Source organism: Choloepus didactylus, chromosome 3, assembly GCF_015220235.1.
Source record: "Choloepus didactylus isolate mChoDid1 chromosome 3, mChoDid1.pri, whole genome shotgun sequence".
In the NCBI taxonomy this organism is placed as follows: domain Eukaryota; kingdom Metazoa; phylum Chordata; class Mammalia; order Pilosa; family Megalonychidae; genus Choloepus; species Choloepus didactylus.
In genome coordinates this window covers 6,361,049-6,375,349 of record NC_051309.1, presented here as the reverse complement: position 1 = coordinate 6,375,349, position 14,301 = coordinate 6,361,049, and the positions used below count along the sequence as shown (strand labels likewise).

Sequence of the window (14,301 nt, the reverse complement as noted above, 5' to 3'; positions counted from 1 at the left end):
CCGTTAAATCCAAAGAGGCCCTATCAACCCAGCCAACAGACTCAGATAGCGATACTAATTCAAATCATGACTCGGACACGGAGTCCTTAGTCGAGCAGATTAACAACACGCTCGAGGTGACTCCCAAAAAGCAAAATAACACTGCGCCACGCCAAGATGGCGAACTTCCTCCTCCTTCTTCCATCGAGGGGAGGAAATGCTCCGGCGATGACATCAGCCCTAAGCTGGGCCGGAAACCGCATACGCTTTACCCCGCCCTTCCACAGGGCGGAGCTAGTCCACCATCTTATGCCTTGAACCCCACCCTTTCACAGGGCGGGGCTGATCCACCATCTTGTGTCTTAGCCACGCCCACCGCGCCGCCATCTTGCGACGCTTGGGGCCTCCCACTCCCGCCTCCCCCTCCGGCGAGCTCCCCTTCGGAGCCGCTACCGGCAGCTGCCGCCGCTCCTTCCACCCTGCCGACTAACAACCCCTGGCTGCCTTCTGCACCTCAAGGCAACCCTTGGGGCAACGCTCCCCCTACCCCCACTCCCGCGCCAAGTCCTCTGCAAGCGTGTCCTCCTTTCTCTCGTGCTTTTCGCTGTTTTCCTCTTAACCTTGCCCCCACCCCACAGAGACCGCATGACTGGTATCCCATTGACTTAGATACTATCAAGCAGCTTCGCAGGGCCGTCAAGGAGGATGGGTTAGGTAGCCCATATGCTTCCCAAATACTACAGGATCTCGCCATGAACTATTGCCTCCCCCAAGACTGGGCCTCGCTTGCCCGTTCAATTTTTAACCCCGGTCAGTTTGTTGACTGGCGTGCTCACTTCCAGGCAGAAGCAGCTAAGCAAAGTGAGCAAGATGCAGCCATTGGAGTCTATCATCCCCCCGAAGCCTATTTGGGCACTGGAGCATTTCTAAATGCATCTGCTTATATTAATGCACCTGCCACCTTTTGGCCTATCCTCAGAGGCATCGCCTTACGCGCGTTTGCCAACTGCTCTGCCCGTCGACCTAACAAATTTACCAAGCTCTTCCAGGAGCCGAGTAAGCTTTTCGCCACCTTTGTCTCCAGAGTCGAAGAAACCTGCACTCAAAAGGTAAGTGATCCCTAGGCCCAATATTACATGTGCCCATCCTCAAATCCTGGAAAATCGTACTGTAATTCCCCCAACGAGTACTACTGTGCATACTGGGGGTGTGAAACACTAACCACTAATTGGAAGCCTCCTGTTCCTAATCATTACCTTACCTTAAAATGGACCCCTACAGGGTACAAACTCCCTACTGTTAACTGGCTCGGCCAAGAAAGTGAGAAATCCTGCACACATCTTAATCTTACAGTGCAGCTCCCCACTGATCCCTCCTGGTTACTCGGTCAAACTTGAAGCTTCAAAATCTATAAAAAAGGAGGCGACCGAGGATCACTTATTCTAATAAAAAAGGAGGCTGTAAACCAATCATGCCAAAATACTGCATTAAAAACACCCTCTGGCATAAGTCCCAACCAAGTCATTAACCCCCTTTTCCACAGCCCTCCAGCCGCACCTCAAGTACAAGCAGTGCATCCGGAAACCGCACCTCAGCTACAAACAGCGCATCGCCAACCCCACCACCCCAACCTTTTCTACCCCCCTCTCGTTATTCCTCTCCCCTCCTCAGCCTCATCCAAGCCGCCTTTGCCTCAGTGAACTCCTCCAACCCCAATTTTACCTCCTCCTGCTGGCTCTGCCTCTCCACCTCTTCCTCACTGTACGAGCCCGTTGCCTCCAACCTCTCCTTTTCAGAAAGCACAGAAAACAGCCCCTCGGAATGCAATTGGAATACCTCTGCCGTCCCCCTGACCTTTCATTCAGTCTCCTATACGGGAAAGTGCGTCCGCCCTCGCTCCAGTAACTCTCCCGACCTCACTGCCTGTGCCAGCTACTCATCTCCCAGTAGCTCGGCAAAATTTCTCATTCCTCATAACTCCTCCCAATGGCTCTGCTCCTCTACAGGACTTACCCCCTGTCTCAGCACGAATATCATCAGCGAATATAAAGAAACTTGCCTCCTAATTGTCCTTATCCCTAGGGTCTTATATCATAGCGAAGAAGACTTCTTCCTCCGTCTGGAAAGAACTGCAGCTCCAGCCCCACTGCGAAAGCGAGAGCCCATCACCGTCCTCACAATTGCCTCCCTCCTAGGTCTTGCCGGCGCTGGCACCGGAATCGCTGCACTAACCAGTCAAGGCTCCGCCCTAACTCACCTCAGGGCGGCTGTTGACGAGGACATTCGTCACTTACAAAACGCTATTTACCATCTAAAAAATTCTGTCAATTCCCTCTCTGAGGTCGTGCTCCAAAACCGCCGAGGTCTTGACCTTCTCCTCCTCAAAGAAGGAGGCCTCTGCGCCGCCCTAGGAGAAGAGTGCTGTGTTTATGCCAATTCCACAGGTCTCGTCGAGGACAGCCTGAAAAGGGTCCGAGAGGGACTGGAAAAGCGTAAAAGAGATCGTGAAGCCACCAGTTATTGGTCCAGTTTTTTCACTCCCATCCTCCCATATATCCTTCCTTTTCTTGGCCCCCTATTAATAATTATTCTAGCTCTCATCTTAGGACCCTGCCTCATCCGCAAAATTGTCCAGCTTGTAAGAAAACAAACAGATGCCATTTTTTCCTCGTTCGTGCAAATCCAGTATCAGCGACTCGCCACCTCTGACGCCCCCCACTCCAAGATGACAGCCAACCCTCCGCGACCTCAACGCCACCGGTCAACCCGCCGACCGCGAGGCCCTTCTCAATCACCTGAACATTGCTCTCATCTCGAGTTCCAGCTTCTCTGAACCCCTGAACTTTAAACCCCTGAACTTTAAACCCCTCACCTTCGCCCAACCCGCTGCAGCGAAGCCATTGTCAAGCGCCCGGGCACCACACCAACACTGAGCTCCAGCCTCGCTGAGCCACCGTCAACCCCTTTTTCCCTTCCCTTACCTCCCCCTTCCCTCACCCTTAGCGGCCTCTCCGGTAAAGCCTCTTCCTCTAATTAGAAAAGAAAGGGGAATTGCGGGGACTGAGCTTGTGCCTCGACTTACCAGGCCTGGGCCAGGGGACCTGATCACCCCCTGGGGAGGGTAGTAGGTACGGGCGTGAGTGCCCTCTGCAGCCCCCCCGAGCCTGAGGAGCGAGGTCAAGGCAGCTCCCTTTTCCTCACCCAAAATGCCACTGGCAGGGGAGGCTTGCCGGAGGAAACCGCCTTTCTCCCAACTGCCCTTTCCCCACTTCCTTATCTTACCCACATACTCCCTTGTGCCAAGGCCACTCCTGCCACCGCCAGCGCGCATGCACCGTGGCCAGAACAACCCCCGCCCGCTGCAATGGCTCCTGCGTCCTCTCAGAACCAATCCTAGCCCCTCTTCCTTCAGTATTGCCATTTTAGGCTACTTCACCTCCTTTCCAGCCCTGCCCCTCTTACCAGCCTATATAACCTGTAATCACCCCTGAATAAATCTCTTTGGCGCATACTCCTACTGGATGAAGAGTGTTTTTGTCCTTATCGCCGCCCTCCACACCTTGCACGCCTCTCGCCGAGGACCCTGGCCACGTCCTCCGCCTCGCCCTCGCCTCCGGGAAAGAGCCCCCGCCGCCGGTACCCTTTAAGCAGCCCCGAGAGCTGAGGGCTCGGCTACCGGCCGCCACTCCCCCTAGAAGCAGTAACCCCGACCGCAAAAGTGGACATGGAATTGAGGGGGGGGGGCATAATTCAACCCATTACACCTCCTAACGGGTCTCCCCAGCTCCTGTTTTGTCCCGGCCCTGGGGGAGGCCGTGAGCCAGGAAGCTTTGCAGGCAGGGGCCAGTTCGTGCAGCGTGAGGAGTTCAGGCCTCACCCTGCGAGCACAGGAGGGCACCTGGAGCCCGAGGCACCCTGCTCCTGGGTCGCCCAGTGGCCACCCACGTCCCGTGTAAGCCACACCCAGCTCGGGATCCTGGCTCTCCCGATCTCCTGCGGTGGCACGTTACATCACACCTGCGCCTCAGTCTCCTCATCCACAAAATGCAGTCACAGGAATATGGTGAGAAATCCACCAGGCCACACAGGTAAAGGGGCTGCCAGGGCCTGACCCAGCAGGTGCTTCTTCAATGTGGGCTGCTGTCAGTGGGATCACAGATAATGCAAATCAATGTTTACCGAGCTTTTACTGTGCGGCCAGGTTTTAAAAACTCATTATGTGTCACGGCTTCTCACAACAGCCCTATGAGGTCGGTACTTTTACTATGTTACCAATGAAGAAACTAAGGCAAAGAGAGGCTGAGAGACTTGCCCAAGGTCACAGAGCTGGAAGCGGCAGAGCTGGGATTTGAAACCAGATCATCTGGTTCCAAACTCATGCTCATAGCCACCTCCGCCAGGCTCAGAGAGTGGGTAGTGAGAACAGATGAGGGGTGGGGAAGGAACCCGGAGAGCCTCCAACCTCCTAAGAGGTGATCAGGGAAGAGGAGCCCCAAGGGGACTGAGAAGGAGAGGTAGGAGTAGAGCGAGGAGGGTGTGTCCTCACCGACACCAGAGCCGGGTGACCACCGTCCGGGGGGTGGGATCCTTCAGAGGGAGATGGGGTGCCGGCAGGAGGTGGCTACCGATGGGACCCTTCCCGGTCTCCAGTGACCTCGTCATGGCAAACTTCCAGGGTGGGAGGGGTGGGGGGAAGCCAGGCACATCTGGATCCTCCCTGTGGCCCTGTAAAGCTGGAGAGCAGACCCCGTAATCCCCACTTCATGGAGGAGGAAACCGAGTCAGAGAGAAGTGGCTGTCTGAGGTCCCATCACCACCTGCATAGAGTCAGGATTCAAACCCAGGGCCTCAGAGCCCACAGCCAGGGCCCCCGCACTGGCACAGTTGGCTCTCTATGGCCTGGGTTTAAGATATCTGGAGGAAGAGAAGTGGCCTGAACTGGGTGAAGGACAAATGTAGGGACGGGAAACCCAGAAGCCGGCTGGCTTTGCTTGCTCTCTTCGGCTCCCCACACCCCAAAGGCACCAGCACTGGTCTGATAATCTCCCCATCCTCCCACCCCCACAGTGGCCAGGCCCACCGATTGAGAGTTCCAGAAAGCCAGCTCCTGGGCCGCAGAGCTGGGCCTTGGGCCCCGGGTGAGGTCTGTTCTTAGGCTCAACCCACTCCCCGCGGGCTCCCGGGTCCACGGTTCCTACAGTGATGGCAGCGTTGGGGTCTTCACCATGACTCCAGCAGGCCGAGCGCTGCCGGGTGATGTGCGTGTAGTATCCGCAAGCCCCCCAGCTGCTGGGGGACCTGGGCTTTGACCCCAGGTCTGACTCTTCCTTTCCGTTTCTGTAACACAGACAGCTTCTCCTACCCCGCAGGGGGCGATGAGAGCCCGTGAAGGGGTGTCTGGGCCCCCCGCCAGGTGCCCACGCTTGGTGACGGCTCCGCCCACTGCCCTTTCCCGTCCTTGGCAGCTGTCGGCAGGCCGGGCCAGGATGTACAAGGCTCAGACAGGCCAGGCAAAGGCGGACAGCTTATTCCAGTTTCTGGGAAAGGGGGAAAGAAAGATTAGCAGCCCCAAGGGACATTCGGAGCTGCAGAAGTGGGTCCGCTCAATTCCAAACCGCCACCCTGTTCTCCAGTCCCATGAATGTGCTCTCGCTGCCAGGGCTCTGTGCAGGCACCCGGTCCACACAGAGTACAACTACCCTTGAGCGGGTTTGCAAGTCCCAGCTGAGCTCACAGAACCACGCTGTGGCCTTGCATGGTTCCCCCAGCTGCCCCCTCTCACTACCACCTTTTGCATCTGTCTATCTTTGATTAACCGAATCCTTAAGCTCTTTGACTCAACCAGTGGCTCATTAACATGATTCATTTAAAGCAGCCACTCCAGAAACTTATTAAACTATTATATTCCTTGGAGATATAAAGGTCTACATGCCACAGGCCACTCACATGTGGGGTTGCCAGATTTAGCAAATATAAAACACAGCATGCCCAGTTAGATTTGAATTTCAGATAAACAGTGAATACGTTTTGATATAAGTATGCCCCATGCGATATGTGGGACATAATTATACTAAAAATTATTCGCTGTTTATCTGAAATTCATTTTTAGCTAGGTGTCCTGTATTTCACTTATGGCAATTTATCCATTGGCAAATTGGCTGGTATATCCTCTGTGGACAAACTGGGCGATTCAGGGTTTTTAAAAAACAGAATTGATCAATTGAAAAAAAAAGCAGCCAGAGCCTTCATCTCATTACTCAAGTTCTAGAACTCCATCCTCAGGTGTTTCCTGCTGATGCTGTAACTAATCACCACAAACTCAGTGGCTTAAAACAACCCACATTTATTCCCTTACACAGCTGTGGATTCAGAGTCCAACATGGGCCTCACCGGGTGAAAATCAAGGAGTCTCGGCAAGACGGGTCCTCCTGGGGGCTCTGGAGGAGAATCCGTTTCCTCGCCTCCTCCAGCTTCTAGAGCCGCCCGCACTCCCTGGCTCGTGGCCCCTTCCTCCATCCTGGGAGCCAGCGGTGGACAGCAGAGCTGCTTGCACACGGGTCACTGGGACCCGCTTCCCCTGCCTCCCCCTTCCACCTGGAAGGGAGCCTGTGATTACACGGGGCCCACCTGGGGAGCCCGGGACGCGCTCCCTTTCTTACGGCCGTCTGGTTGGAATCCGTCCCTTCACCTGCCACCTTGATTCACCTTTGCTGCATCAACTCACGTGTTCACAGGGTCCAGGAATGAGGACAGGGACAGCCGTGGGGGCCGTTACTCTGTCACCCCAGGAGAAAGCGTTCTCAAGGATGGTCCTCGCAGTATTTTTGAAAGCCAAAAATAAGTAAGTAAATAAATAAATAAATGAAAAGAGGGCTTAAATTTCAGTATTTGGGGAACAGCAGCAGACAGAGTATCATGTCTCCATTCAAAACGATTGCAGTCAGCTGAATAACAGCCCCAAAAATGTTCATGCCCCAGTCCCTGGGGGCTGTGCCCGTGCTACCTCACATGGCCAAGGGGGCCCTGCAGATGTGATTAAGTGAAAGATGCTGAGATTGGGAAGACTGTCCTGGGTCATCTGTCCTTGTAAGAGATTGGTGGGATGTGGCCATCACAAGAAAGCCAGCAGCTTCTAGAAGGTGGGAGAGCAAGGACCCAGCCCTGCCAACACCCGAAGGTGGCCCCGTGTGACTTATTTTGGACTTCTGACCTCCAAGACTGCAAGAGAATAAGTGTGTATTGTGTTAAGCCATTAAGGTGGTGGTAACTGGTTACAGCAGCCATAGGAAATCAATACAATGATGTTTATGATTCTTAAAATTAATTAGTTTTTTTTTCTTTTAGTTGGAGAAAGTAAAACACCCACACGATCTGAAAGCCCTCCAAACGATCAGGAAGAGTCTTAGGTGCAAGTTCTCCCCCTGGCCAAGAAGCCCTTGTAAAGGGCTTGTCCATGTTGGCCTCAAGGAGACGCAAATGAAACCGCCATGGGGTCCTCACGTCTCAGGAACCCGCAGACACCGCTGCTGGGGTGTCACTGGCGCTGCTTCGGAAACCCTGTCCCGCGAGGTCGCCGAGGTGCTGCCCGAGACCTGCTGTGCCACTCCTAGGTAAACCCCGAGAGACACACCCGCACCTGGTGCCAGGACACCTGTTCTAGAACCTTCACAGCAGCATTGCCCGTAACTGCCCCCGACTGGAGACACCCGGGTGCCTGTCCACAGTCGCGTGGATCAACCACGTGATCGGTTTCTGAACCACAAAGTACTGTACCGGAGAGAAGATGAGCTGGCGGCCGTCGCCCAGCAAGGACCCATCTCACCCATGTCAGGCTGAGTGAAGGAAGCCAGACGCCCACGAGAACATCCTGGGTGGTTTCAGGAGCCGGCACGACACCTGGGGATCAAGGCTGCAAACTAGGTGGTGAAACTGATGGAACGGGAGGCAGTGATCGCCCTGAGTCAGCTCGGGGGCTTGTTTGAGGGGCTGGGGTGGGGGGGGGGGGCGTGGAAAGAGGGCTCCTGGGGCTGGTGCTGGGGGTTTCCTGACCTGCTTGGTGGTTACCTGAGGATTTGCTCTGTAATTCATTCAACTGTGACTTAATTTGAGTGCACTTTCCTGTAGGTGTGTAATTCCCCACCTCCCCCAGAACACAGAGAAGAGTCCATCTGTCCCTTTGCTGGAGGCAAGTATGGTTGCAGGACTTTTTTCTGCCTTCTCAGGTGTAGGCTGTGCACACAGAAGTGTGTGTGTGTGTGTGTGTGTGTGTGTGTGCACGTGCATAGGAGATAGATACAGGTACATAATAATTTGTTACTAGGTGTTTGCTTATAGTAGAGAACTAAGTGAAAAGCAACACCCCTCCCCCCAAAAAACCCATAAAAATGAACACAACCCAGGCTACAAAACCACAAATACTACAACACAAGCCCTCCAAGCACCAGAAATCATTGCTAAATGCATGAAAATATGATCTTACTATTGAAAAACAAACACCTGGAAAAAGCTTTGAGAGGACCCACAGGAGAACAGCAGTGGACCTGGGCTTACAGGAACACAGACTGGGGATTACATTCAGCTGGAAAGTGGAGATGGAAAGCTCTGTGCTCTGGGAAACATGGATTCTCAGGGTGTAGGGTGGTGATAACGATGGAGAAAATCACAACAACAAAAACAACTGTGGGCTGCACCCCGCTCCCTGGTCATTTGTGTGTCTGCCCACCCTCCTTCACACCCTCCCTGCACCAGGAGGAGGAGGGGGGATTTATCTGGGTGGCGGGTGTGAGCCTCAGGCACCCTGGCCCGTTTCTCAGCTGGGTGGACTTACAGAAACACGGCCCCTGCCCTCGGGCTTCCTCTCTGTGGGTTTCTTTGACCAGCGGGCCTGTGGGCAGTGGACTCCCTGCAGCTCCCCATGGGTCTCCCCACAAACCTGGCCTTCCTGAGGGTGTGTGGGAAGCTGGTTTGGCCACAGGGACAGGCCACGTGTCTGTTCCAGCACAGAAGTGAAGGAGGTCAGAGGAAAGAAGAGTACTGCACACAGCCCCTTCCGGCCAACCCCAGCACCCCTCACCTTTAGGGAGGGCTCGAGGCCCGGAGGAAACACGAATTCTCAGGGTGTATAATGGTGATAATGATGGAGGAGCTACACAGCCTGCCTCAAACCATGCTGTGTGTGCGGGGCAGAGGCCAGACACAAACCCACGACTGCCTGGCTCCCACACTCACCTGCCGACAGGTATTTATTGGTGCCTAGGAAGCCAAGAAGTGCAGCCACTTGGGGACACCACACCTGGAACTCTTCCTAATGGATTGTTCACAGACCACTGGGATTGTGAGGGGGCCTTTCCCTGTGTCATCCCTCCCTCTTTTTGTTAATACCTTTTATTTTGAAATAATTTTAGACTTTTCCATAGAAATTGCAAAAAAACAGCTCAGAGAATTCCCACTGACCCTTCCCCCAGCGTCCCCCAGTGACAACGTCTTCCAAACCCAGTGCACTGAGCAAGACCAGAAACTGACATCAGCACAACCGTCGTAAGTAAACCTCAGGCCTTGTCCAGGCAGCTCTAGTGTTTCCACACTCTCACTTTCCTTTTTGTGTATATTTCTGAGTTCTGTTGCCTGTAGAGATACATGTACCTCCCACCCCAATCAGGATACAGAATGTTCTGTCATCCCAATATCTCCCTCACGCCACTCCTCCCCCCACTCCAACCCCTGGCAGCCCCCGATCTGCTCTCTGTCATGCTATGTTTCTTATTTTGAGAATGTTATGGAAACGGGCTCTAGAGAGTGGCTTTGTCTGCACAGCGGAACGCCCTCAGGACCCACCCAGCTGTCATGGGTTTCGAGAGATCGTTCCTTCTGTTTCCGGAACTGGTTATCAGAGCAGCCAGGCCTCCTGCAGGGACGAGCCCTTGTCCCCCCGCCGTGCATCCCACGCAGGCCGGCACGCCGCTTCCCCGAGTCCTGGGCACGCCGGGCTGCGCTTTCTTGGCCTCGGATTCCCCAGCTGGCAGGGCCTGAGCGCTTGTCGTGGACGCAGCCTTGTGTCATCTGTGCCCGCGCCCTCATCAGCCTCACACGCAGCCTTGCGTGGCCCCCCAAGGCGAGTTCTGTGTGGTCACCCCCATTTCTCAGAGGGGGAGCAGAGGCCTAGGAAGCCATTAGCTCCTAATCTGGCAAGGAGCCCTGGAAGGCCACCCCAGCGCACACCCTGACCACAGCGTCATCCCGCTCCCCACGCGGCCTGGCACCCCCAATCCTGCTCCTTAGATGGTCCAGGGTGGAGAAGGCAGGAAGTGTCCTCCGTGCCGAGACCTGAAGGAGGCAAGCGAGGCAGCCAGACAGCGACGGGCACAGAAGAGCGAAAGCCGAGGGAACAGCAGGTGCCAAGGCCCTGCGGTGGGAACGGGTGGGTGCCCGGTGCCTCTCGGGGAGGGAGGCCCCAAGGCGGGGGGCAGGTCTCCTGAGTGGGGTCTTTTGTTGATAGAGCTGGGCAGCAACAGTGGAGCTCATACGTGACCATGTTCTCGCCTCCTTCTCATAAAGAGAAAGCAGAAAGCCACGCTCCTTCACGCGAGAGACGTGTGCGTGCATGTGTGTGCATGTGTGTGTGTGCATGTGTGTGATGTGTGCCTGCATGTGTACCTGGTACACATGCATGTCTGTGTGTGCATGTGTGTGTGTGTGTGTGTGTTGGGGCAGTTTGCTAAGTGCTGAAGCAGCGGGCAGCATGGGGTGATGGGAGACCTCAGCCAGGAGGGCAGATCCAGAAATGAAAGGGTGTCCCGTGAACCGGCTGACCACCTGTTCTAGGGCCAGTCTATGTGGGTTCAAATCCCTGCTCAGCCACTTCTACGCTGAGAAACTTACTTGATCCATTCCTCGGTTTCTCCACCTATTATAGGATGTTGATCGTACTCACAAAGGGTCATATGGGGATTGGAGGAGCTAATCTGGTTGGCTTAGAGCAGAGCTGGCTACACCCCCAAACCACAGGAGCTATGTTTACCGGAAGGGGCCATGTGGGTGGGGAGTGGCCCGGTGGGGAAGGGGCAGGGCAGGCAGGCTGACAGGTGAGCGGGGAGGCCTCTTTGGGAACCTGGTGTGGATGGGGCCCTGGGTGTCTGAGAGAGGATGACACTAGTCATTGGTGACGATTCATGACATTTAGGCTCCGTCTTGTAGGTGGCAGCCGGGAACGGGAGAAAGCAGGGCCTCGGCGTCCAGCAGACCTGGGCTCACATCCGGAAGACAATTTGCCACGTCCCTGCAATTGCCAAGTCCCTCCCTCCACCCCACTCCCCGACCCTCACTCTCCTCATCTGTGAAGCGGGCACAATAGTACCCACCTCCTGGGGCTGCAGTGGGCAGTAAGTGAGGTCAAGTGCATATTGGGTCTGGCACACAGTAGGTGCTCAATAACAGCAGCCTGGTCCTGTAGGAGGTGGCAGCTGGTCAGCTGGAGCCAGGTGAGATCTGTGGCTCGGATGTCACTCTGGGAGGGGAGGTTTGCAGGCCTGGAGGCCGGGAGCACACGCAGGAGGCTGCTCCATGGCCCAGGTGAGTCAGAGAAAAGGATGGACAGAGAGACACAGGCAGGAATAGACAGGACTTGGTGACAGGTGCCATGTGAGTAGGGGAGGGGAGAGGAGTCAGGGTTGACTCTAGTCTGGGCCCAGGTGAGCAGGTACAGCCCTGGAGGCCGGTGAGCCAGGTTGGGAGAGGCTGGCTTGGGGGATGTGCTGGGCCGGTCGGACAGTAGAACATTTGGACCACATGGACACTGCTGGGCCTTTGGGAACGGCGGCCTGCCCGGTCACAGGCCCTCACCCCTCCTCTCCACCAGCCCCTCTGACCCACCTGCAGTGTCCAGCCAAATCCCCCTGCAGCACTCCACTTCCCTAAAATACAGTGCAAAGGAATTACTGGGAAACTGAACGACTAAAACAGAGGCATGCAAAACACAGGCCCCAATTTCTATTATTGGATCCCAAACACATAAAGCTAACCTCCTCAGGGCTTGTAGGGCTCGGCTTCTGGACTTGTCTTGCCATGGCCTGGCTGGCAGCCGGGGCAGGGGCCCCAGGCCACGTCGGTGCTTGGGCCAGCCCTGATCCAACCACCCCACACATGGGACAGTTGGGGAAACCGAGGCCCAGAGAAGGTGAGAGACCTGCTCAGGGCCACATGAGAAGTTCCGCCTGGGCTGGGGTCTTTTCTCCAGCTCAGGGCCCCGATCATTTTAGACTTTTCTCACATTTCCTCCCCATCTTCAAATCATCTGGGAACAACAACAAAACCCCTCGCTGCTTGGGTGAAATGCACAGACGGCCTTCAGCGTCTCCCGGACTTTGAGGTCACCGAGGCCCAGAGAAGCCAAGAAACTGCCCAAGTGCGACCGCCGCCTGCCCACCCACTTCCCCACTAAAGCAGCCCCTCCTTACTGGCTTGAAGGAGTTTCTGTTCCGTTGTTTTGAGCTCCTGCCTCCTCATGTTTATTCATAAGAGGCTTGCTTCAGCCGCAAGATAAGTTACTGTCTCCTCTCCTTTTGCAGCTCCCACTAAAGCTGGTCCTGGCCGGTTCTAGCCACTAGAGCACGTGCAGTCAGGAGAAGCCTTAACTTCAAGTTACCGTTACCTAATTACAATAGTCAAAACCACATCCACTATGTGAAATGAAACAAAATAAAGCTTCAGTGGCTGAGAGATTTCAAATGGAGTCAAGAGGTCACTCTGGTGGACATTCTAATCCGCTTTATAGATAACACTTTTTAGGTTTTAATGCATTGGAATAGCTAGAAGTAAATACCTGAAGCTGTCAAACTGCAACCCAGTAGCCTTGACTCTTGAAGATGACTGTATAGCAACGTAGATTACAAGGGGTGACAGTGTGATTGTGAAAGGCTTGTGGATCACACTCCCTTTATCCAGTGTGTGGATGGATGAGTAGAAAAATGGGGACAAAAAACTAATGAAAAGTAGGGTGGGATGGGGGGGATGATTTGGGTGTTCTTTTTACTTTTATTTTTTATTCTTATTCTGATTCTTTCTGGTGTAAGGAGAATGTTCAAAAATAGATTGGGGTGCATTTACTGTTGAGGAGGAGGCAGAATGGTGTAGCCTTTCTGGAGGTCAGTGTGGTAGTTTCACAGGAAGCTAAGTATGTGGGGGCCATGGGGTCCTGCAACCTCATTATGGGGTGTGTACCTGAAAGAACTGAGAGCAGGGACATGGACAGACATTTGCACACTGATGTTCATGGAGACAGTGTTCATGATTTGCAATGGGTAGAAGTGGCCTAAGGGTATATTGACTGAGGAACAGAATGGTGAACTGTGGTGTGTGCATACAATGGAATACTGAGCAACTACAAGAAGGAGTGAAGCTGTGAGACACGCCGCCACAAGGTGATTGGATCCTATAGACAGCATTTTGAGTGAAGTACACCAGAAACCAAAGCAAACACTATAATGCCTCACTAACATGGACTAACTACAATGTGTAAACTCAGAACTGAATCTTAGAGCACAGCCTAACAGGGAAATGCTTATAATTGTGCCTAAGACTCTCCTCCTGAGTGTCTCTTTGTTGCTCAGATGTGGCCCTCTCTCTCCAGCTCAGCCACCTCGGCGGGTGATCTTGCTGCCCTCCCCACTAGTGGGACCTGACTCCGTGGCAATGTCAGATCTGACTCCCGGGGATGAATCTGGACCCGGCATCGTGGGATTGAGAACATCTTCTTGACCAAAAGTGGGATGTGAAATGAAATGAAATAAAGCTTCAGTGGCTGGGAGATTTCAAACGGAGTTGAGAGGTCACTCTGGTGGGCATTCTTACGCAGTATGTAGATAACACTTTTTAGGTTTCAATGTATTGGAATAGCTAGAAGTAAATACTTGAAATTATCAAACTCCAACCCAGTAGCCTTGATCCTTGAAGACAATTGTATAACAGTGTAGCCTACAAGGGGTGACAGAGTGATGGTGAAACCTTGTGGATCACACTCCCTTTATCCAGTGTATGGATGGATGAGTGGAAGAATGGGACAAAGACTGAATGAAAAATAGGGTGGGATGGGGGGATGATTTGGGTGTTCTTTTTAAATTTCATTTCTTATTCTGATTCTTTCTGGTGTAAGGAAAAGGGTCAAAAATACATTGGGGAGGAGGAGGATCCAAGACGGTGGCATAGAGAGGAGTGGAAGCTAAGTAGTCCCCCTGGAACAATTGAAAAAAAAAAAAACAGAAACAACTAGTAAATAATCCGGAATAACTGGAGCAGCTCCACGGAACCCCTGAGGGAGGGGGACAGGGA

General features: G+C 53.9%; 1 long non-coding RNA gene across 2 annotated transcripts; it reads left to right on the top strand.

The window, feature by feature from the left end:
- Positions 1-9,957: 9,957 nt before the first annotated feature.
- On the top strand, positions 9,958-13,752 carry LOC119528527. 2 transcript variants are annotated; one of them, XR_005215740.1, is made up of 3 exons: positions 9,958-10,370; positions 11,173-11,456; positions 13,604-13,752. It is a non-coding gene; the product is annotated as an uncharacterized LOC119528527 (long non-coding RNA). The 2 variants fall into 2 exon arrangements; XR_005215739.1 differs by having other exon boundaries at positions 9,958-10,396.
- The last annotated feature ends 549 nt before the right edge of the window (positions 13,753-14,301 follow it).